The sequence below is a fragment of the Mustela nivalis genome, assembly GCF_964662115.1.
Source record: "Mustela nivalis genome assembly, chromosome: 1".
NCBI classification, from domain to species: domain Eukaryota; kingdom Metazoa; phylum Chordata; class Mammalia; order Carnivora; family Mustelidae; genus Mustela; species Mustela nivalis.
Genome location: NC_139020.1, coordinates 51,730,953 through 51,754,498, shown reverse-complemented (window position 1 = coordinate 51,754,498; position 23,546 = coordinate 51,730,953). Strand labels below are relative to the sequence as shown.

General features: G+C 34.8%; 1 pseudogene across 1 annotated transcript; it reads right to left on the bottom strand.

Moving 5' to 3' along the window:
* Positions 1-22,652: 22,652 nt before the first annotated feature.
* Positions 22,653-23,345, bottom strand: LOC309844725 (jupiter microtubule associated homolog 1 pseudogene; annotated as a pseudogene). Its single transcript has one exon. The product of its transcript is annotated as a jupiter microtubule associated homolog 1 pseudogene (transcript).
* Between the last annotated feature and the right edge of the window lie 201 nt (positions 23,346-23,546).

The window sequence follows — 23,546 nt, the reverse complement described above, 5'->3', positions numbered from 1 at the left end:
AACAAGACCTTGATTGTCATATCCTTTCTTATTTTTTGCCTTTCATTTCTTATATATACATGTGTATTTTGTCCTCTCAATAATATTTGTCCTACATGGCTTTCATTTTTTCATCTCATGTCTACTGCAAAGACTTTTTGTGGTTCATGTGTCTAACAAACACTCTTTTCTTACAGCTCATCAAATATCTCTCGCTTTTCATTCAATATTTTCTATAATTGTGTATTTTACTACTCAAGCTTAGTTTTCCAATCTCTACTTCACTGAAACATATTAAATAATAAAATTCATCACTCATCACTTTTAATATGGACTTTACTCTTACTTATTATTTGTTTTACATATTTTAGTATTTTCCTCATTCATTTGGTTTATTTTAAACAACAAATTATTAAGAGTAGCTGTATATAGTGTTATTTTTGAAAGGGCTACAGGTTTTGATATTTTTATTTGAAATATTCTACTTTAAAGAGTACATTATGATTTCTTTTTATGTCTACCTCTGTATCAGAAGACAAGTAACATTCCTGGGAGAAAAAAAGACCATGATGGAACTGTCCCCCTTATTTTTTTAACTATCTCTTTGTTCTCTATTTAAAAACTTATAGCTTGGGGTGCCTGGGTGGCTCAGTGGGTTAAGCCGCTGCCTTCGGCTCAGGTCATGATCTCAGGGTCCTGGGATCGAGTCCCGCATCGGGCACTCTGCTCAGCGGGGAGCCTGCTTCCTTCTCTCTCTCTGCCTGCCTCTCTGCCTACTTGTGATTTCTCTCTGTCAAATAAATAAATAAAATCTTTAAAAAAAAAAAATAAAAACTTATAGCTTGGTGGACAATCCCATTTACACCGAATGTAATATAGAAATTATTGCTTGCTGTAGATTCCCACACTTTTTCTTCACTCAAATTCTATAGGGTAATATATAATTTATATATTCATACAAATAAAAGACCTATATTTTTATTTTTATTAGACGAATCCAGTCCCTATAATTAGAGCAACAACTATAGCAAGCATAAGAGCGCAATCTTTCTAAAGGCCACCAGAGAGAAATGTAATAAGTCAAATGATTTAGTGTACACTCAAATCCAAACCAATACATATTTGAAAATCTGAAACAGAGTAAACTTTAAAGTACATAAAGTTGAATAATTAAGTTACATTTATTTTACTTTGTACTTTCCTTTTATATGAATTAGGGCTGTTCAAAAGTGTTTCCATACTCTATTTTGTATCATTCAATGGGAAACTCTAGCTGAACTTGTTAATCAATATCCCTAATTAGTTCTCATTATGCATTTATAGAGACATGTGTTTATGGGTCACCTGTTATTGTAGTGAATGAAGATCTTTTAGGAAACATTAAATTTAAAAAGACCTTATTGGTATAAGAATGTAATATAAGTAGCTCTTCAGAGTACTTTATCAAAACAAAAGTACTACTGAGCATTTACTATATTGAAGACACTGGTTTGGTGCATAATCAAAATAAAGCATGACCATTACCTTACGAACCTGGAAATTTCATTGTAGAGATGAGGACACATATGTGAACATGTGAAAAATGATTATTAATTTGCCGAATATTTATTATGTGTCAGCTATAGTTCCAAGCATTTAAGATATAAGAGTAAATACAATAGATAAAGTCCATAGAATTATATCAAATGGTTGATAATAATGTCTTCAAGAAGAGTTTAACTGGTTATTTGGAAATGAATAGTGTTGAATACTAACACAAATGTGTAATTTAGAAATCCAGTAGATAAACATACATGTATTTCCCACAAAAATATAATAGAACACAGTCCTAGGACAGCTGCATTTAGAATCTGGGATTTTAGGGTGCCTGGGTGGCTTTGTCATTTAAGTGTCTGCTTTCCGCTCAGATCATAATCCTAGAGTCCTAGGGTTGAGTCTCCCTGCTTCTCCCTCTCTCTTAGCCCCTCCCCCTGCTCATACTCTCTCTTAAATAAATAAAATCTTTAAAAAAATAAAACTAAAATATGAGATTTTTAATTATTTACTACAACTATTTCAACTATGGGTGATTTTCAACTTAAACTTAAATTTAGATAAAAGGAAACTCAATTGGCATAGGCAAAAAGTAAAATATTTTCTTCAAGTAAAACAATTGGCTTTTGAATATTTAATATGATTTAAAAATTATATTAAAAAAGTAAAAAAAAAATTAAAAAAAATATATACATTCAGAGATAATCTGAGTCCTCCAGCCTTGTCCAGGAAGTACAGTGTATCAGATATGGAACTCAAACTGATCTTGGGAAAATCATTTAATCTAACTAAAATTGAATTTCTTCAACTGTAAAATGGAGATAATAAGGGTGCCTGCCATATTAAGTCATTAGAGATAGTTAACGAGTTAATGTAATTTGTGAGACTTAGTAATACACGCACATACACACATGCATATATAATGTATATATACATATACTGTGTATGTATACATATGTGAATTGTATACATACTGTTCTATATATTAAATATTATCATATTACTATTATTACCTTACATTTCTGCTTTGTAATTTGAAGATCTTAGGATCATTTTATAATGCCAGTCCAAGCCCCTCTAGACCATATGAGACTATAATATTTCTTCCAAGAGACGAGTATTAGGAAAAATTGTTACTTACCACGTACAAAGTAAGAAAAACACAGTCTCATCCATTAAGAGAAAAATCAGTAAAACACATCCTTAATAGGTACTATTAGTTAACCATGTTTTAGGGCTAAGCACTGATACTTAACTAGTTCTATGAGATAAGTACTATTGACCTTGGTTTAAAGATGAAGAAACTGAGGCTCAGAGTGCTTAGATAAATCATCCAAAGTTACATTACTGGTCATGAGAAAACAGAAATTTCAATCTAGTCTTAGCTCTCTTCAAAGATCATGCATGAAATTCTAAATTGGAGATTCTGAGAAACATGTTGATGCACTGCCTAGATCCCTCTGATTAATAGTATGTGGTACCAGCTGCTCCTTAAAGAATCCTTCAGTGACAGAGGGCTTCTCTGCTCAAGGCTATGCCCTGCTCAAGGCTATGCCCTTTCCAGGTGGCCCATATCCACTCACTGACTGATGGGAACAAAAATAATTCCAGTATTTTGTTGGGACAGGAGACAACTCTAATGGGCTAATTTAATCCCAGTGTTTCTTATGTGCTTAGTTGAAGTTCTTGCCTACCTGTATTATATAGGTCAGCTTCCCCCTCAGCCTGACTTTAATTCCTACTTCAGGCATCCACAAGAGTTGACTCCAGGCATACTGAACCCTATCTAGCTGGTTTTGGTGTAATGGATGGACCTTTAGGCTATGGGTGGGAAAGGCTGAATTTTTGTTTTGCCCATTTGGGTAACTAGCTGGGTGTCACAGGGTAACTCTACCTTCTCTTCGCTCCCTATCTCCAAAAATAAAATGTGTTTATGCTCCTTTAGGTCTCTTCCAATTCCATAAATATTTTGTTCTTTATTTCTGGTTGATCTCCAGAATTTTTTTAGTATTTAGGCTCTCTGTTTCCTCTCGTCTCTCTTAGAAGTAGTTAATGAACTATAAACAATTACTTAAAATTGCTAGTAGAGCCTTAAAAGAACCCTGGAGTGAATCACTTGTAGTGTGAATAATTACCTCCTAATTTATGTGTTTTGTAAACTCAGATTTATTTATGGGAATATGTTACTTATTCTAAGAAAATTTGACCTTTGACAAGTGGGGTAGAGGTACCTTCTAAAAACCATCACTCTTTCGAATGTATTTTCAAAGGTGAAAAATGGCACCACATTGAGGTTACATTTTTAATATTTTAACATTCCTCACCAATAAAAATTCTTTTCTTTCAGGAAGTTTGCTAGTTTTGGTGACTGAGAACAGCATTTCTTAGTAGACTGGAATCTCTAGAGCTTCTGAGCTGTATTCAAAGGCAGTTAGTTATACATGTCCTTAAAAATAGCTTTGGCATCCTTAATACCCTCTGAGAACACAGAGGTACACAGAGGTTTTATTTTCAATGCTTTGGGAATAATGTACAGTATGCCTCATTTCTCCAAATGAAACTATGTAAAGATGATTTATTTTGCCAACTTATGTTGGAGGAAATATTTTTCTATCTATTAATCTGGGCTCAATCTAAATGTCAAAATTGATGATGCAACGTGAAACACAAAGATTTAGCCAAACAAGAAATGAACAGATAAAGCAAAAGAGACTCCTCTGAAGGAAATGTGCCATATATTAGGAATTACATATAAATTCAAAATTAAAGAAATATATAATTTCCAGGATGTCACTTAATCACAGCAGCAGAGAGAATATAAAATTTATTGTCTGTCAATTTGTAGGTAATTTATCTACATAGCCTCAATAATCAACTTTAATAGTCTCTAGATGGGGCTACTTCATCTTGAAGTCCCTAGATTGCCCTCATCAAAATTAATTGCTTTTCCTCTTCTCTCTCATGAAACTTTATTTTCATTGCACTCAATTTCTTTTCTTTCTGTTACATGCTGTTGTTTATATATTTATATATTATATCTTTTCTTATGAGACTATAAACTTCTGAGACTAGAATTTTATTCTTCCCTGAATCCATGGAAAGATGATTGCACAATGATGAGAGCAGGCACAAAATAAGCATTAGTTGAGAAATGGATTAAATCTAGTCTGAAAAATATATTCTGCATTAACCTTTTCTTAAATAGTAAGCTAATATAAACGAACAATCAGAAAGAACATATAATTTTGATGATAGAACATTTTTTTTTTTAAGATAAGATTTTGTTTATTTGAGAGAGAGAGAATGAGCAGTGGGGAGGGGCAGAGGGAACAAAAGAGAGAGAAACAGACTCTGCTGAGCAGGAAGCTGGATGTGGGGCTTAATCCCAGGATCTGGAGATCATGACCTGAGTTTAAAGGCAGACAGTGAACCAACTGAGCCACTCAGGCACCCTGATGACAGAACATTTCTAAGAGTGAATGTTGTTCTAAAAAATGGAGAGCGTTTTAAAAGGTAGAACCCAGAGTATGAACGTAATGTCAGAGAAGTATGAGGCATAATTATGTTATGGTAATTGTTAGTATCATTTTATAGATGATGAAATTTTTATCTATCCATAAATTTTGGAAACAGAATCTCTAAAGGTAAATTTATTTTTCCAAAATCCCAATAGAATTTGAAATTTAGTGTATTGATTCTATATTTTATCTGAAAGTATAAAAAACATAAATAAAAACCTAACTGTTAACTGTTCACTGAAAAAACTGAAATAAGAAAGATACAATTAGGAATCTGTCCTTTCCCAAAGCTTTCAATAGTTTCTCTTGTATCTTCCTTTTCCCTCCCTTAGCAAAATCTCTTGCAGATCTCAGTACTTTGTGTTCATTTAGAGAGCTAAAACTATCTCATTCATGTGTAGTAAAAAAATTTAGCTCTATGTAAGTCAAACATTTTACTCCTCTCACCAGTTCCGCTTTGTCTTTCCTTACCAGCCCACTCAGAAATGTGAAGGGACTATTATCTGTTCTACTGTCCACTTCCATTAGACTACTTCCAACTCCTCCAGGACGGCGAATGAATAAGGAGTATTAGCGGGGCAAGGCAACTAGTGGTATTGGAATCTTGTAGTAGGTACCCTTTGTGTGTCCATATGTCCAACTTGTAGTAGGTACCCAAGTGTCCATATGTCTTATGAACTTAACTCTTAACTCTTCCATGAGCCTTAACTCTTCCATGAGCCCTCTCATTAGGGACTCCTACAGTGCATTCTTTACATAGATGACAGACTTTTTTTTTTTTTTTAAGATTTTATTTATTTATTGACAGAGAGAGATCACAAGTAGATGGAGAGGTAGGCAGAGAGAGAGAGGGAAGCAGGCTCCCTGCCGAGCACAGAGCCCCATGCGGGACTCGATCCTAGGACCCCGAGATCATGACCTGAACCGAAGGCAGCGGCTTAACCCACTGAGCCACCCAGGCGCCCCGATGACAGACTTCTTGATTAAATTCCCATCATATCTCTCAGGTCCTGCACTCAGATGACATATCTTAAAGAAACCTTTCTCCTGGGTTCCTCATGCCTTAGCAGTTAGCCCTCTTATGTAGAGTTATTGCCAGATTGCTTCTAGCCTGTTAAAGTTTATACTATCTATGATGTAAGAAAAAATCTGCATATTCTTGGTCTAAAATTGAATGATTTTTAGGATACTATAAATTATGTGAAAAAATATGCTTGTTATGATTCATCTCATAAGAAATGCATATGGATGTTTGCACAAACTAGTAAAAGCGCTTACTGAAATATATTAAGAAACTTTAGGTCTGAGATTACATGTGGTTTTTATTTTCTCCTTTGTGGTTTTCCACATTTTCCAAAATTTCAAAAATGAACATTTATTGCTTTGGTAAAAAGAACAAGAATGAATGCCTTTTAAAAAAATAGCATTTTAGAGGATTTTGAACTGAAAGACAAAGGCTATTTTAAAAGTTAACTATTACAGCAGTATCTGATGGAGTCAGTAATAGCATCATGAGGAGAAAGAACAGGTGATGCTAAATCATATTTTAGAGATAATTTCTAAGATGGCTGTAGTGGTTTGAATACTGTCTCCCTAAAATTCATATCCACACAGAAGCTCAGAATGTGACCTTATATGATATAAATGTCTTTCTAATTTTTTTGTAAACATGTAATTAAGATAAGGATCTTGAAATGAGATTTTCCTGCATTCAAATGGCCCCTAAATTCAGTGACTGGGGTCCTTATAAAATAAAGGAAAGGGAGATTTGAAGCTCACAGAGACACAGAGAAAAGGTTATTCGAAGATGGAAGCAGACACTGGTAGTATCTAGGCCCAAGCCAAGAAACATCAAGGTTGCCTCAACCACCGGAAGCTAGGAGAAGGAAGAGAATACTTTCTCTCTCAGAGTCTCCAGAGGGCACTAACCTCCTATCCCCATACCTGGGTTTTGGACTTTGGCCTTCAGAACTATGAGAAAATACATGCCCGCTGTTTTAAACCTCTAAGTTTATGAAGATTTATTATAGCAGCCTTTGGAAACTAATATAACAAGAACCAGGAACATGTTCATTGGATGATCAGTCTACTTTGGATTTACTTCATAATGTTTTAGGAAATATTCAATCACATGACTATCAACTCTGAAAAATATGGTGATAGAAAAATTATGCCTAAAAGGGAAAAAATTACAAAAGTGTTTGCTTTATTTCCTTTGTGTTGGATATGCAGAGATGAATAAGGGAGAAATTTAATATGTGAATGATGTTTCAACAAGCTATTTTGTTCTTTCATACTGTGTGCTCACATACTGTGTTGCATATATTAGTGGTGGAGTGGGTGGTCTTTTTTGTTTTTTGTTTTTTTTCACGCAGAATTTTAATTTTTCTTCTTTTTTAAAATCCAAAATGGCAAATAATATATTTTCAAGTATTCAGTAAAGATGTGAATTGGACTCTATCTGAAATTCTAAATCAAGCAGCTTCTTAAAAAAAAAAAAAATCACCACTTGCCATAAAACTCCCAACTGAGAAGTTAAGAATGAAATACATACCTGTCACTTTAGAGTATTATAATATATTGAATGGGATAACAAAGCGTATTATGAGCTACGATGATGATTTCAAAGAGATTGTTCATATCTAATTTCAGTTTATAAACAAGCATTGGTTTCTAAGTCTAGAACTTGGGAAGTGATTCTGAGGGTCCATCCAAATCAAGGGGCACAGTGAACAATCAAGGAATCTGGGTCCTATTGTGTGGCATAACCAGAGTTTTACAGCTTGAAAGAGAGCTATGAAGAGATATATTGTTAATATTCAGGATGTAGTATATAGAACCTTGGGTTTTTATTTATTTCTTTGCCCTATCATTGCCCGCCCTTAACAAAAGGAAAGAAGGAAAATAGTATAAATGAGACTTTAATTTATTAATGTTGTTTGAGATTGAGACCTTAATAAATTATTACTATTTGTTGTTATTGTCATTTTTATATTAATATTCCTATTTATTTTATAATTTGAAAGATCATTTTAATTTATAACTTATAGCTCATTTTCTACTAAAGAACTTGTAAATAATTTTATAAGATCAAAATCAGTACTGCAAAGATTAAAAAAAAAAGGAAGAAGCAAATCAGAAGTGCTTGAAAAGTGGAACTCTTAACTTAGTATCCATAGTTGGGATCCTTGAAACCCCTAAAAGTTTATGTTCAATTTGATGTGTAGGTTTTCATTAATCTTGGGAGTGGCTTCATGACTTTGATCATGTTCACAAAGGTTTAGCAGGCCCAGAATGGTTAAAGACCACTACTTTAGAGAATGAAGAAAGATCACTGTACCTGTAACCCAGAATAGTTAGTTACATTCATTGAGTATTGGATTCAGCTCTCAAAATTCTGAAGTAAAATATATACACACACATAGAAGCTATAAATAATTCTTGTGTAATAAAGAGGTATAATTTCATTTTCAGAGGTGAGATTTTTTTCCCTAATGCCAAGTTTCAATAGAAATCAATCATACAGCAGGTTCTACAATAAATATAACATAATTTAATATCCAAATATCTATGACAGCAGGATTACGAAAGATATATACCTTTAAAGTGATGTTTCTAGTGAAATACAATGAAAAAAAAAAAAAGCTGAAGACATAGCTTTACAACTCAGCAGTGAAGGCATAACTCTTTGCATGTAGGGGGGCAAGATAATACAGACCAGATGTAATAATATAGAAATACAGCTCCAGCCTAGAGAAATGGAAATTTAATGTATCTTTTAGATGAACTTTCTCAAATATCAGAGAGAGCATGTGGTGAATGTCAGTCATTGCATTATTGAATTCTTTGGCACTGTCCTAAAGAGAAATTGGTTAAAGAGGGATCACTTATTCTATGAACTTGATATTAAAATGACAACATTGGTTTATGTTATGATGAAGAGACCACCTAAAATATGCATAGGTGTGGGAATAGTTGTGTCTAAAAGTAAGTCTGAAATTTTCTCAAAAGTGGGTTGTTTTATTTCAAGTACTTAGACAATTATTCAAAGCAGATGTTAGAATTTAAATTCAAGACTTATCAAACTGCCTGAAACCATTAAAAATTCATCTTTATGAGCCTATAGGATATTTACTTTTTTACAGAACAAAATATTAAAGGGTCCGCCAATATATATTTGGTGATTTTAGTTATATTATCCATTTAAACAATTGTAAATATTTAATAAAGTTAATATAGTTCAAGCATAGTTGTAGCAAACATTTTTTCTGACTGATTATCTTATTGAAGGTACATTTAGTTTTAATATATAAATATATTTAGTATAAATGAGATTCCTTCCTTTGATTTTCTCTTAGAAATGGATATGTATTCAATTAATCTAATACCCATGCCAACTACTATATTCATATTCTTATTCATTATCTGCTTCATTCCAAAAATTTCCGAAAGAGTTTAGACACAGTTATGTGGATATTGTCTTAAAAGGTGGTGAGAGACTCTCTAATGTGTTACTTCTCCTTCTCAAATGAGAAGGCCATAAACAAACACATTTGGAAGAATTAGGATTTTAAAAACATATCTTTCTCTAATTTGGCTTCTTTATCTTCAAAACTTATTTTGCTCATTAAGATATTATAGAGAAAACATGGAGGAAAACCTTGGTAATGATTTTTTGGATATGACACCAAGAGCATAGGCAATAAAAGCAAAAATAAACATACAGTCCATCAAAATAAAGGCTCTGTATAGTAAAGGAGACATCCAACAAAATGAAAAGTCAACCTATGGCTTGGGAGAAATATTTATAAGCCACATTCTGATGAGATATTAATACCCAAAATATACAAGGAAGTCATATAACTCAGTGAGCAGAAAAACAAATTGCCCAATTAAGAAGTGAGCAAAAGGGGGTGCCTGGGTGGCTCAGTGAGTCAAGCCTCTGCCTTCAGCTCAGGTTGTGATCCCAGGGTCCTGGGATTGAGCACTGCATCCAGCTCTCTGTTCAGCAGGGAGCCTGCCTCCCCCCACTTCCCTGCCTAGCTCTCTGCCTACTTATGATCTCTTTCTCTGTGTCAAATAAATAAATAAATAAATCAGAAGTGAGCAAAGGGCCTGAATAGACATTGTCCCAAAGATGACATATGAATAGACAAGAGGTACAGGAAAAGAGGCTCAACATCACTAACCATCAGGGAAATGCAAACCAAAACCATTGGTGAGAATGTAATCTAGTGTAGGCACTATGGAAAACAGTAGGGAGTTTCCTCAAAAACTTAAAACAGAACTACCATATAATCCAGCAATCCCACTGCTGGGTATATATCCAAAGGAAATTAAAAAACTACCTCAAAAAGACATCTTCACCCTCATGTTCACAAATTAGCTAAGATATGAAAGTGTTTATCATCAGGTGAATGGATAAAGATGATGTGGTATGTATATTCTGGTGGAATATAATTCAGCCATAAAAAGAAATCCTGCCATTGTGACAACATGATGAACCTGGGAAACATTATGCTAAAAAAATAAGTCAGACAGAGAAAGACAAATATTGTATGATGGCATTTTTATATGGATCTAAGAAAGTTGAAGTTAGAACCGAAGAATAGGATGATTGTTAATAGAGGTGGAAGAGTGGGGAAGCTGAGAAGAGGTTGGTCAAAGGTATAAACTTTGAGCTTTAAGATGAATAATTTCTGGGGAGTAATGTACAGCACACTGACCAGTTAATAATACAATCTTGTGTATTGAAATTTGCTGAGAGTAGATGGAAGTGTTTGTACCAAATACCACACAAATGCACATACAACATAAAGGTAACTATGTAAGATGATGAATGTATTAATAAGCTTGATTATTGTAGTCACTACAGAGTATATGTATATCAAACTATCACATTATACATATTAAATATATATAATCTTTCTTTGTCAGTTATACCTCAATAAAACTGTAAAACATATTATATAGGATTGTTTTATATATATGAATGTATTCAATCCAAATGTAATGAATATATGTATGCATACATACCTATATACATGTTTGCAAATGGGTAGATATTGAGTGTTTATTTACATGGTCTTATTGATTGTATATCATTTTTATAATCCAGATCTAGATTGTGCCTATGAATGGCAAAGATAAAATTATAAGAAAAAGATAATTTCTTAAATCATTACATTAAAAATGCCAGTATTAATTGTAATTTTGCCCCCATTTGATTGGATAACATCTAGTCAATGTTTTACTTTTACATAAATTTCAAAAACAATAGATTCAAATGTGTCTAGGTTAGTTAAATGGTCTAAAATTGAATTGAAGAAAATTATGTGAACCTTTTAAAAATATTTCCAAATATATATACAGTTTATCATGTGTATATATGAACACACAGAGAAAATTGAAAATATATTTATCCTTTAACATGCAAACCTAAATATCATTACATCAGAATGTCTAAATGATGTTTAGAGCACACTAACAAAAACCAGAATACATGTATTACTTCTCAAATATTTCTAAAACTGCATAAAGACATTTTCCATGTCCATCGAAAACGCTACATCCTGAGGACTCCTAATAGGGGTAAGTTGGGTTTGGAAAACAGCATTTGTGTCTCTCAACTGGCAGGCACGAAGATGTACAAGAATTCCAACTGCTCTTCTGTGTTCTTCATGACTGTCCTCCACTAGTCGTCATGGTATCAGAACCGTGATGTGCATATGTGCTTAGTCACACAGATTTCTGCAGTGGGGTGAATGAATCTCCTGTGGACACTGGCAGGACAGAGCTTAAAATGACATCTCAAGCAATCACTGGCCCCTGCTGACCCACTAAGTGTGAGTGGATCAGCAGAGGCAAGGATAAGAGAAGGAAATGAAGACCTGAAAGTACACCTCGCGGCAACTGCACCTTCATATTGGTGAAAACCCAGGCTGTTGCTGTTGAGGAACCAGACTGAGAGTCAGAAGGTGTTACTCTAGCCTTCAGGTCTTTAGTTCTTAATTCTTTAGTCACAAAATGGGTTATGTGGATTTGATAACTTCCCTTGAAATTTAGATCTTGAGTACACTTTTTGGGAGCCCACTGGTTGGGATCAGAAAGACAGGATTTGAGCCATCATTCCCTTCTATTGCTACGTACCATGAACCATTTGCAAATGTAAGGGTGACTTAAATAGAAGTCAGAAAATATATAATAGTCCCCCTTTCTCTGTGATACTCTCCCAGAATATCTTGTTGGACTGTACTCACTGTTCTTGTGATGATATGAGATGATCAAATACCTGCTTGATGAGGTAAGTGAGGCGAGTGTGGAGGTATGCATTGTGGAATAGTCTTGAGACTGCTATTCATCACTTGACAATACATCAGAAGGAAGATTTTCTGGTTCAGGACCACAGTGGACTGCAGATAACTGAAACCATGAAAAGTGAAACTATGGACAAGGGGGACTATTGTATTTACATGTTATACAAAAAAAGGTTCTTTACTGAGATGACTACAATTGTGATTTTCTTAATTATATCCCAACTCTTAGGGTCTTTGATGATATATCCAGGATTTCATACCTATGTTTTAGTTTTGTTCTTTTAATTCATATTTAAATCCACATTTGACAAGCTTAAGTCTTATGACTGAAGTTTTTTCACACCTAATGATTTTCATATTTGGCATATCTGATGATTGCAATGATTATCTCAATTATATTAAGTTTAAGAGAACACCTTTTATCACTAGAACAACACATTCTTTTCTACTGCTTTATATTTGCTTTAAAAATAATGGAGCAATATCAAAGATGGTAAATCCTGAAATGTTGGTTTGTCTGCTGGTACAACATTCTGAATTCTGTGTGTAGAAGACAAAAGAGTGCAAGTAATTACAGAGGAAGGCTTGGAAAGTACAAAAAACAAACTTATAAAGATCTAGTATATAAAAATATGACATAGCCCTGAAATGCTGCGAGTCATATTTTGATAAAACTATTTTCCCGTTTCTTATTTTGCCATTTTATTTTATTTTTAAAGATTTTATTTGTTTGAGAGAGAGAGCATAAGCATGAGCATGAACATGATCAGAGGGAATAAGGCAGAGGGAGAGGAAGAAGCAGGCTCCCCTCTGAGTAGGGAGTCTGTTGTGGGGCTGGATCCCAGGACCTGAGATCTTGACCTGAGTTGAAAGCAGGCACTTAACCGATTAAGGCACCCAGGTGTCCCTTATTTTGCCATTTTTAAAGTAAATTTGATGCACTGTACATTTTTTCACTTGCAAGACTGTTAAAAAGGTCATTGGCTAGTAGAAAATTGAAAACTTTTATTATGTATTTACCTGTTTCCTTTTTTCAAAAGCATATATCAGAGTCTTTAAACTACTTTCTCAGGCTATTTTAATGGGTAGATTTTTTTTTTTTAAAGATTTAATTTATTTATTTGACAGATGGAGATCACAAGTAGTCAGAGAGGCAGGTGGGGTGGGGGGGAAGCAGGCTCCCTACTAAGCAGAGAGCCCAATGCGGGACTCTATCCCAGGACCCTGAGATCATGACCTGAGTTAAGGAAGAGGCTTTAACCCACTGAGCCACCAGTCGCCCCAATGGGTAGAAAATTAGATTTACTTTTTAAAAATTATTTATGGTGGCCACTTTCAATTTAGAAACAAAGACAATAAAGGAAGCAAAGGTAAACAATCCAGAAATAATCTTTATTAACATTTTGGTTTATAACTCTCTAATGTTTCTTTTTATAACTATGCAGTAATTTATTGGGCAAGTATGTGACTAAACAATATTGTCACATTTATGAATTAAGTGACACAATGTATTTATTTACAAAATATTATTGCTGATCCCTTTCAAAAAGAAGTTACTGGGAGTAGAGATCTTTGACTCAAGATTAGGGACTTTTATCTTTATTGATTATATTAAATAATCAATATATGTACTCTTTAGGAAAAATAATCTAACAAAAACCAATTTCTATAACTTCATAATCACATTTCATATATTTCAGAGTTAACAAATTCCTTTGTAATATTTGACCCAAGTGTGGACTATCAAATTTAGACATTTTTTTAGGTACTAAAGATAACAGCAAGTATCTTCTGTAGCTCTCAGTATGGAATTTAAATTAGCTTTACACAGGCAAATGTAAATAGTCATGATTGTAAGAAATAAGGAGACTGCAAGTGATTTCATGAATAAAAAAATGTTTCCCATAATTTAATACTTAGATGAATTAACATTAAATGAATCAAAATTACACGTGGGAACTTTCTCCTCTTTGAAAATATGTTTTAGTTGAAACCTTAAGAGTGGAAATATTTGGCAAGATACTGTTGTTACTTTATCAATCCAAACCATACTATAAGTTATGTGATGTTTGATAAAGGCATAATTCTATCATCTCTAGTAGGGTAGAATTTTTAAAAGTGAAGCATTTAAGGTTGAAAAGTCACCTGCTATACATCCCTCATGAATCTTTACTGTGAATTCTTTATAATGGATTACTATGAAATGGCTAGAATGAAAGCAGCAATCCGACTTGCTGAGAAGCTCCCTCTTCCCATAGATGTGCTAAACCATAGAGGAGAGCTGATGTCACATTCAAGTGAGTAATTAAGTACTCCTGAGTGATGACATTTGGTGACTTCAAATGCTGTCTGTGCTTCCATATTTGTATTTTTAAAAGGCAATGTGAACTGTGGCACTCATTATTTACTTTTGCTATGTCCCCTTCTCATTATCAACATGGTGAATATTTTGTGGGAGTAAATAAACAAAATCTAATTCGGTAAAATGACAACAACTAGGGATGAAATTTTAGGTGATACTTGGACTAAGTATATGTCAGAATTTAAAATACGGTTGTTTTTAATTATGTGAAGTCAACTGGATCATTGTTTTAGCCTCTTCACAGACTTAAAAGCAGAATAATTTATTTGCTTAGGGAAAAAAACTATATATACATATTTTTAAACCTAAGGGCACCCAAATATTTTAAGAACTTTAAAAACTCTGCATTTAAAATTATTTTGTCATGGGAGGGTTAAAAGCAAAATGGATTTTAAAAAGAAACCAAGAAGCTTCATGCTTTTCTAGTTAAATTGATATCTCTCTGTTAAAAGGTATTAGAGCCTATAAATGCTTATGTTGTCTAATCACTTAGAAATATTTCTTTGGTGTCTGGGTGGCTCAGTCAAGTAAGCATCCAACTCTTGATTTCAGCTCAGGAAATGATCTCAGGGTCATAGGATCAAGCCTGGTGTCAGGCTCTCCCTCTGCCCCTCCCCTGACTCTAAATAAATAAATAAATAATCTTTTTTTTTTTTTTTTCCCTAAAGAAATATTTTTCTCTTAGAAAAATGTAGAAGTGTAAGACCCAACAGAACAACAGTTCTTGATTGTTCACTTCACTGGGGAAAAAAAAAAATAGAATGAAAAACTTTGGAATATATTCCATAATCTTTTTAAAATGCCATAGTTCCATTTCTTTCTTTCTTAGGTCATCTTCAGTGTAATTGCAATCCTTGGGCTTACCAGTAGCCCAATGTCTTAGTGAAATTGACATTGTGATGGCAACTCACAGTGATTTAAAAAAAAAAAAAGTATCTTTACTCTTTATACACATTTCTAGGAAAACTTTGTAAAATCTTTTTGTTCTTCTTTTTGTGAGTCAGAAGTTGCTAAAAAGCTGTCTTAGACTTCAGCCAACCCAGTTTTAATTGTTTCCTTCTTCCTTTCTCATTTGCCGTACTTCCCTTTCTTTTTTGCAACCAGTTTGGCTCTTTCTAATGCAATTTCCTAAATCCAAATCCATGTCTAGTGTTCCCTCCCTTCAGGCCACTCTTTATGATAAGGCATGAGTGTGTAGGTACACACACAAATATGGAGGAAGGGTTGCTCCTTGTCAATCAGGCAAAAACAAAAATTTTCCTTAGCAGATATTAGAGGGAACAAGAATCTCACTACTCATGTCTGAATTATTTTCTTCATTTCAAAGAATAAATTGGTAGGCATTTTTCAAAGAAATATAGGGAGGTAGATACCTGATATTTTGATATGGCCTATTTTCTCACAATTATTTTTTCTTCCTTTTTAAACATCTAGATTATTTAACTGGGTTTGAAATCAAACTATAAACTTCTATCCTGATAAAAACAATGCCAAATGAACTGTGTAACAGATGCCTCTGCTTAGCAATGATAGACATTCAAAAATATTTTGTTGAATAAAGGAAAAAGTAAATAAACAGCATTCCCTCTCCATTTTTGAGATTAACTTCAGTTCTCAACCTATTTCCTAATTCTCCACATACCTGGCCTATTACGCTTTTCACTTTTAGAGATCAGGCCAAGGTAATTAAGAATGATTGCTTGCATACATTTTCAATAATTAAAACAAGTGTATTCAATCCGATGCTACTGAATCAAATACCAGTACAAATATGTCTAACCATATGAGTGCTACTTTGCATCTGGCCTTTTAAATCACGCCTGTCCATTTATGCACCATGTCTAAATTTACTTTTAAGTGAAAGCTAGGGATGGATCCTAGCCTTTTGTTTAAAGATCTCCAAGCTTCACCATTGCCTCCTATCTCCTAGTGATTAAAATATCTCACTAATTACAGAGATTCAGTTCTATGAAAGTTAATCCTGGATCTTTTTTTCACATATTTGTTGACTACAAGGAACTCTCCCTGGCACTTTAAACTCTAGATTTTTCAAAATAACCCTTGGATTTACTTAATGATTTGAACTTGAGGTCTTCTGCTATCTATACTTGTGTCCCATTCCAATGGCAAATAAGTTCAAGTTTACCCCTTGCCTAATTTTCAAAAGGCTAGAGTTTATATAGGTAGGACTAGAGTAAGAAGATACAGGGAAATACACTCTGTATCCCTAGAAATAATAAAATTTGGCTGAATGGTTAAAATTCACTCCAGATCTCATTCAAGTTGGAGTGCCCTTACCAAGGCAAATTGAGTTGAGTATACATAGCTTTGTATTGGCATAATTGCTAACACTGGTGATGTAGTTTCAGCATGGAGATAAATCCATGTTGAGGAAAGAGGTAGTAATACAATTTTCCATTCTTCTATGCCAGCATAACAAACATAGGATTAAATGTTTAACCAGAAAGCAAATTGAGGACTGTTACACAGAGCAGGATTATTTAATAGTGTATGATATAGAAACTATCACAGTAATAATTTATGTTCACTGAGGAGGACTAAGTACTGTTACTTGCCTATTACCTTTAATTTTCCAACCAAAACACCAGGGAAATTTTTAAGTCCCCCTATTACCACCACTTATGCCACAGCAGGCAATGTTTTGCAGCCATTTTCAAGAAAAGAGACAGACAACATGTATTTTCCAGCGCTACACTAAAAAGCATACTTCCCTAAGATTCTACATTCCCTGTTTATGTACAGTTAAGTGTTAGAACAGACAACCACCAGGTTATGAGAATTCAGTTAATAAAACCTCTATGTTTAAAACATACACACATAAGGCATAGATTCCCGAGAATTTACTATGATTTCTATTGAGTTTCAAGTGTCTGTGTTCACCAGTCAGTGGCTACGTTTGTGTCCCCAAATATAAAAGGTTCTTTGCCATTTTCCCCATGGTTGAAAGAATATAGACTTTTTTTCAGGGTTCCCCACCACACATGACCTAAGTTAGTAATTTTAGGAATCCTAAGTGCCCAGAGTTCTGTTTTGATTGCTACTGGTTTCTGTTGAGTGAAGATACTCAGGCCAGTCCTCTCTAACATTTCCACAACAGTGCTCCCTCAGCTAGAAGGTTGCTGTCATCAACACTGCCAGTATTGCCACCTACTTTTTCTCCTTGTGCATATGAGTATAATTTGACATAAATGATGCCCAGGGCCAGTGCTATCAGTAACAGATTGTTGTGCTTCAATCACAGATCTTTGTACTCAAGTTGTTCACAGGTGGGAAGCAGAACTTTCCTTCTTTGTTAGACTTCCTCAAGGGTTTGCACAGATTACTTCAGCCTTAATGTGCCAGTGGCCAGGGACGGTTTTTTTCAAGGCACTTTCACAGTTAGTCAGGTGTGGACTCTGCAGTCTCACTTTTTCGGGGGTGCAGCTTCAAGCCACACTGTTCCTGTCTTTATGAGTCCAAACCCAAGTGGTGGCAGAGTATAAATCTGCTGCATGCTTTGAGAACTAGTGCTGGTAGAGTTTAAATTCTGTCACCTGTCATTGTCACTAGATGTCACCTGTGGTTATGAAAGCCTGTCTTGATCATAAGGCTCTCATGAAGGGAGAGGAAGGTTTTGGCAAAGCAAATTTTTATGAGTGTTCCAAATGTCAAAGATGCAGCTCTTTCAACAACTCTTAGAACAAAATAGTGCCACTACTTTACCCAAGAGTAAGAGACCTTGATGCCAGAGCAGGACTACATTAATGTTTAATCCAAGAACTGAAATGTGTTCTCAGGCCTTGTCGGTGTTCTCTGCAGCCTGCCTTGCTGTACCGCGCCTTATAGCAAGTGTTCTCTCCGTATACTCCAGTCTAGTAAGCATATATGTGTATGTCTGAACATCACTGTGGAAAGCCTTTCATCCCTATCTCCTCTGCCTACCGTTTTAGGAAGCATCTCATTCCTTATTTGAGTAAATCGATTCATTTATTCAAGAAACATGTATTCATTGTTCACCATACACAGGCAGTGATGTAGGCATAGAGAATACAGAGTTAAACAGTGAGAGGCCAAAATTTGTGAACTTGTATCTCTTTCTCTGCAGTGACGATAGAATAAATGAGTAAAAAATGACATGTCTGATGGTAGTAAGTGCTAAAGAGGTAACTAAGACAGGACGTGGATTGTAAGCCTTCTTAGGAGTGAAGAAAATTTTTAGTTTTACATGCAGTTTTCGGGGATCTCCTACACATGAAGGGCACATTTGAGCCAGCATAGAAGGAAAATGAGGAAGTGAGACAAGATGTCTGAAAGATCATTCCAGAAAGAGTGTGCAAAAAAGTATAGTTCCTGAGGAGGGGGGTGTCCTGGTGGCTAAGGGAGGAATAGATCATAGGACTGCAATATTAGCTAGGTAGAATAGCAACCTTAATGTTCCTTCTCCAGCCTAGTCAAGACTCTAACTTATAATGGAAGGAAATAGTTGACATGATCAACCTATTGCAGATTAACATGGTACACAGATGGGGATCAGCAGACCATGAAGAACCAAGATAAAGAAAAGATGCTGAGACCGCAAGGTAAAATAATGTGCTTTGCCGTATCTAGCTAAAGATATAATTCCTTAATGAGAAGTGATTACAGATAATGTAGGACCAACATGTATTTACATTGGAAAGCATTGGCCCAAGCTTTCTGCTTAGTAAGCAGTGTATACAGTATATAGACTAACAGTCTTAGAAGAATTAAATCATTTCAATTGATTTAGTGTTTTATTTACAAGTTTTATCAAAGACAGGAACTTTTAGCCATGAAAATCCAATTATAGTTACATTCAAACTCTGCTGCTTTTAATAAATAACTAGAGCAGAATTAAACCTGGAAATATTAATAGATGCTATTTTAAAGAATGCATTATATTTTTATATGCCCAATTTAGCGCAACTCTGCTGATGTGGGGCCACATTCATTCATTTAACAAATATGTCACAATAACCTATTATGTGTAAGACTCTGTTCTAGGTGCTAGGGATATAACACTGATCCAAACTAAGTCCTTACCTCATATGCTAGTAGACAAAGCAAAATGCATGTCAGATACTAAATACTACAAAGAAAAAACCAGTAAGTGGATAGAGAATTTCAATGGGAATTGAATTCAATGGGAATTGAAAACTGAATTCAATGGGAATTGAAAAAAAAAGGCGTATTGATGAGAATGTGCTGCAGTAACAGATTAACCTTCAAAGCTTAGTGGCTTTAAAAACATAGGTTTCCCAAACCATAAGGGACTGCTAATCCTAGAAAACAAATTGAGGGCTCCTGAGGGTAGAGGGGATGGTTAGGGTGGCTGGATGATAGACCTTGGGGAGGGTATGTGCTATGGTGAGTGCTGTGAATTGTGTAAGACTGATGAATCACAGATCCGTACCCCTGAAACAAATAATACATTATATGTCAATAAAAAATTAAAAAAAGAAAAAAAAAAACATAGGTTTCCTCTTTTGGCAGCTCTGATGCTGGAAAGGTGAGACTCCGGCCGGGCTGAGGATGTTGGCTCTCACTGTCCCCCTCCCCTTTGATTTTTCCCTGAAGTCCCTCAATAAAATGGTTTAAACAACAAACAAACAACAAACAAAAATAATGTAGGATTCCTGGTCATCTTCTATGTATGTTGTAGGTTGACAGCAGCCTTTACTTACTGAAATCTTTCAGTGATCCAGATTGAAGAATTAGGCACTATCTTGTGTGTTGCTGGTCATTGGGCTAAAGGAAAAAGATAGTTCTAGAGGAACTTGAAGGAGAAAGAAGTGTGGTCTTTCTCTCTTCCACTTATAACTCATTACCAGAGCTAATTTCATGGCCCACCCTGCCACGGGATAGCCAGGAAGTAAGCGGACTGAAGTATCTTTGTTAAATAGCTTTAATGACCACCAAAAAGGGATGTGAGTCAAAGAACTTTCTGAGAAAGTAACATTTGAACTGAGACCTGAAGGAAATGAGGGAGTGAGAACAGGGAAGAGAACCCTAGCCCATTTGGTTTGTTCAAAAAGGAGTTAAGACTTCATAAAAATAAATAAATAAACAAATAGAATATACAACCAATAAAATATAGGAAAGTAAAAAAGAAAGCTGTAGATTGGGAGCAAGTAATTGTAAATTATGTTTTAGTAAAGGACACATGTCAAACTTAAAAGACATACGTTAATAATAAGACAATCCAATTTTTTTTTTTTTTAATGGGCAACATATTTGAGACACTTAAAGAAGATACAGGAATGTTAGTGAACACATAAAAAAGGCTTTAAGGATTGTCATTAGGAAACTTCACATTCAACATTCAACATTCTTATTCAATGAGACCACTTACATACTTAAGAATTATGACTGACAATACCTGGTATTGTTAAGCTACGGAAAAACTAGAAACTGTTGCTTGTAGAAATAAAATGATACAGTTATTTTGGAAAACTGTCAGTTTCTTAAAAAATTAAATGTAAGCTTGTCATCTGACACAATAATCATATTCTTAGTGATCTACCAAAGAAAAGCAAAAGCGTATGTCCACACAAACACTTGGACATTAGTATTCACAGCAACACTATTCAAAAGAGTCAAAATAGAGAAAACTCAAATGTCCATGAAATGATTAATAGAAGCACAAAATATAGCATAGCTATAAAATGGATACTAGTCAGCAATAAAAAGAAATAAACTACTGATATATGCTGTAATATAGAAGTCTCAGAAACATTATACTAAAAGAAAGAAACCAGAGGCAAAGGTAATATATTGTATGACTTTATATTTAATTACCAGAAAAGGCAAGGACTATACATATAGAAAGCATATCAGTAGTCTCTTAAAACTTGGGTGTGAATAAGAATGAACTGCAAATAGGTACAAGATACCTTTTTTTGGATTAACAAAGTATGTTAAGACTAGACTGTACTGCTAATTGCACAAAGGTGTAAACATACTAAGACTTATCAAAAAGTACACTTAATATTGGTGGATTTGGGGGTGTGTAATGTATGCTTCAATAAAGCAGGTAAAAAAAAAATAAAAGGAAAGAAGAGAAAGAGAGAGGGGGACGATGGGGCTTTTATAAAACAACGAAGGAAAAGAGCCATGCAGGAGCAATCAGCGATGGAGCCAGTGGCCTTATCGCGTAATCACTGAAGCCTTGGGATCAGAGTTTAGACATTTTTATGTTTATTGAGTCAATGGATGCTTTGAGTATTAGAGAGACTGGAGTTAATTTATGTTTTTAGAGGATGTTCTATGTTCACTTATTGTATGATGCTTTTACAGTGGTCAGGCAAGAAATTATGGAAGCAAGAGTGGTGCAGACAGGTGGTAAAAAAGTGGTCTGTTTGGAGATATGTTTGAAAGTAGAACTTCCTAGTTAATGGACGTGTTTGGACCACTAGAGTTTTGACATTTTTATTGCCAAGTACCATGAATAAATAACATCCTTATCCCATTCCTACTTATCAGCCCAAGGCTGAACACAATTCTAAATCAATACACAAGTCTCAACCTTAGGAATTATGGTTAAAAGAAGGAGCCATGGATAGGATGCAGCTCGGGGGAGTTTAATGCATACACATTGTAATTGTCTAAAGCAATAATTTTGTGCCTTTCAGGTGGCTATATAAAGCTGTATTGAAATGGTCATGTCAAGTTTCTTCACTCTTAAAATGTTGTATTCTTATTTGGGACTGCAAAATATTACCCCATTGATTCATAATAGCCATTCTAAATAGTTGACAAGAAATAAGCAAATGGACCACAATTTTTATAAAATGATGCGTAATTTGGGTTAATTGTTCAGTACTCAATTGAGTATGCATTACAGAAATTTGAGTAAAATATTTCCTCTCAAATTTGAAGTATGATTTTCTATTACAATAAGGCACTTTATTTATTTATTTATTTATTTAAGTGCTTCTTTTTTAATGGAACAAATCCAAAAGATATAGAGTCAGGCTCAAGTTGTGCAGTTCACAAGCATGGAGAAAACAAAAACAAACAAAACGACAGGGTTCAAGAGAACCGGAGCTAACCCAGGACGAGGCTGGACTTGCCGCCAGGGGAATTTCTTCGGGACCGCACTGGGGCCGGAGCCTGGGCTGGGCACAGGGGCAGCAGGCACAGGCTTCTCCTCACTCTGCCCCAGGCTGGCCTGCAAGTCTGTGTCCATGTTTTCATGAATGTCGCCTTCTCCCTTCAGATCTAAGAAGTCTCTAGCATATGCTTCAGAAGAGTTCCTTCTCTGGGGTCCAGATGACTCAGAGTCCTATCTGCTACCACTAGACTTGGCACCTGCCAACTTGGCCCATGAAGGAGGATTTTCCTCAGGTGTCCCAAAGATGCTCGATGCCCCTTTGTTCCTCCTCACAGGCTGTTCTTTTGGTTCATCAAAACCTAATGAAAAATTGGATCCACCGCCTGGAGGCCGCAATACCCGGGAGCCGTTCCTGCTGTTGGGATTGACTCCCTTGAAGGTGGTGGTGGTGGTCATGGTGGCGAGGAGTGAGGTAGGCTGGAGCGGGAGCAGAGCGCTGAAAGGGTCGGGTCGGAGGAGCACAGAATTGCTCCCCACCCCACCACCCGTGACCGCTGCAGGAGCTTCCGCCAAGGCACTTTATTTTTGAGGAATAATTCCAGAGTAATTTTAAGTAATTAAAATATTGAAAAGTAATTTTGAAAATTATATGAAGGAATTAGCTGTAGCAATTTTTCTTTGTTTTTTATAGGTTGAACTTATGAAACGAAACATAAAATCTTTAAATTTTGAGAGAATGATTTAAGAAGAAACGTATTGCAAAATGT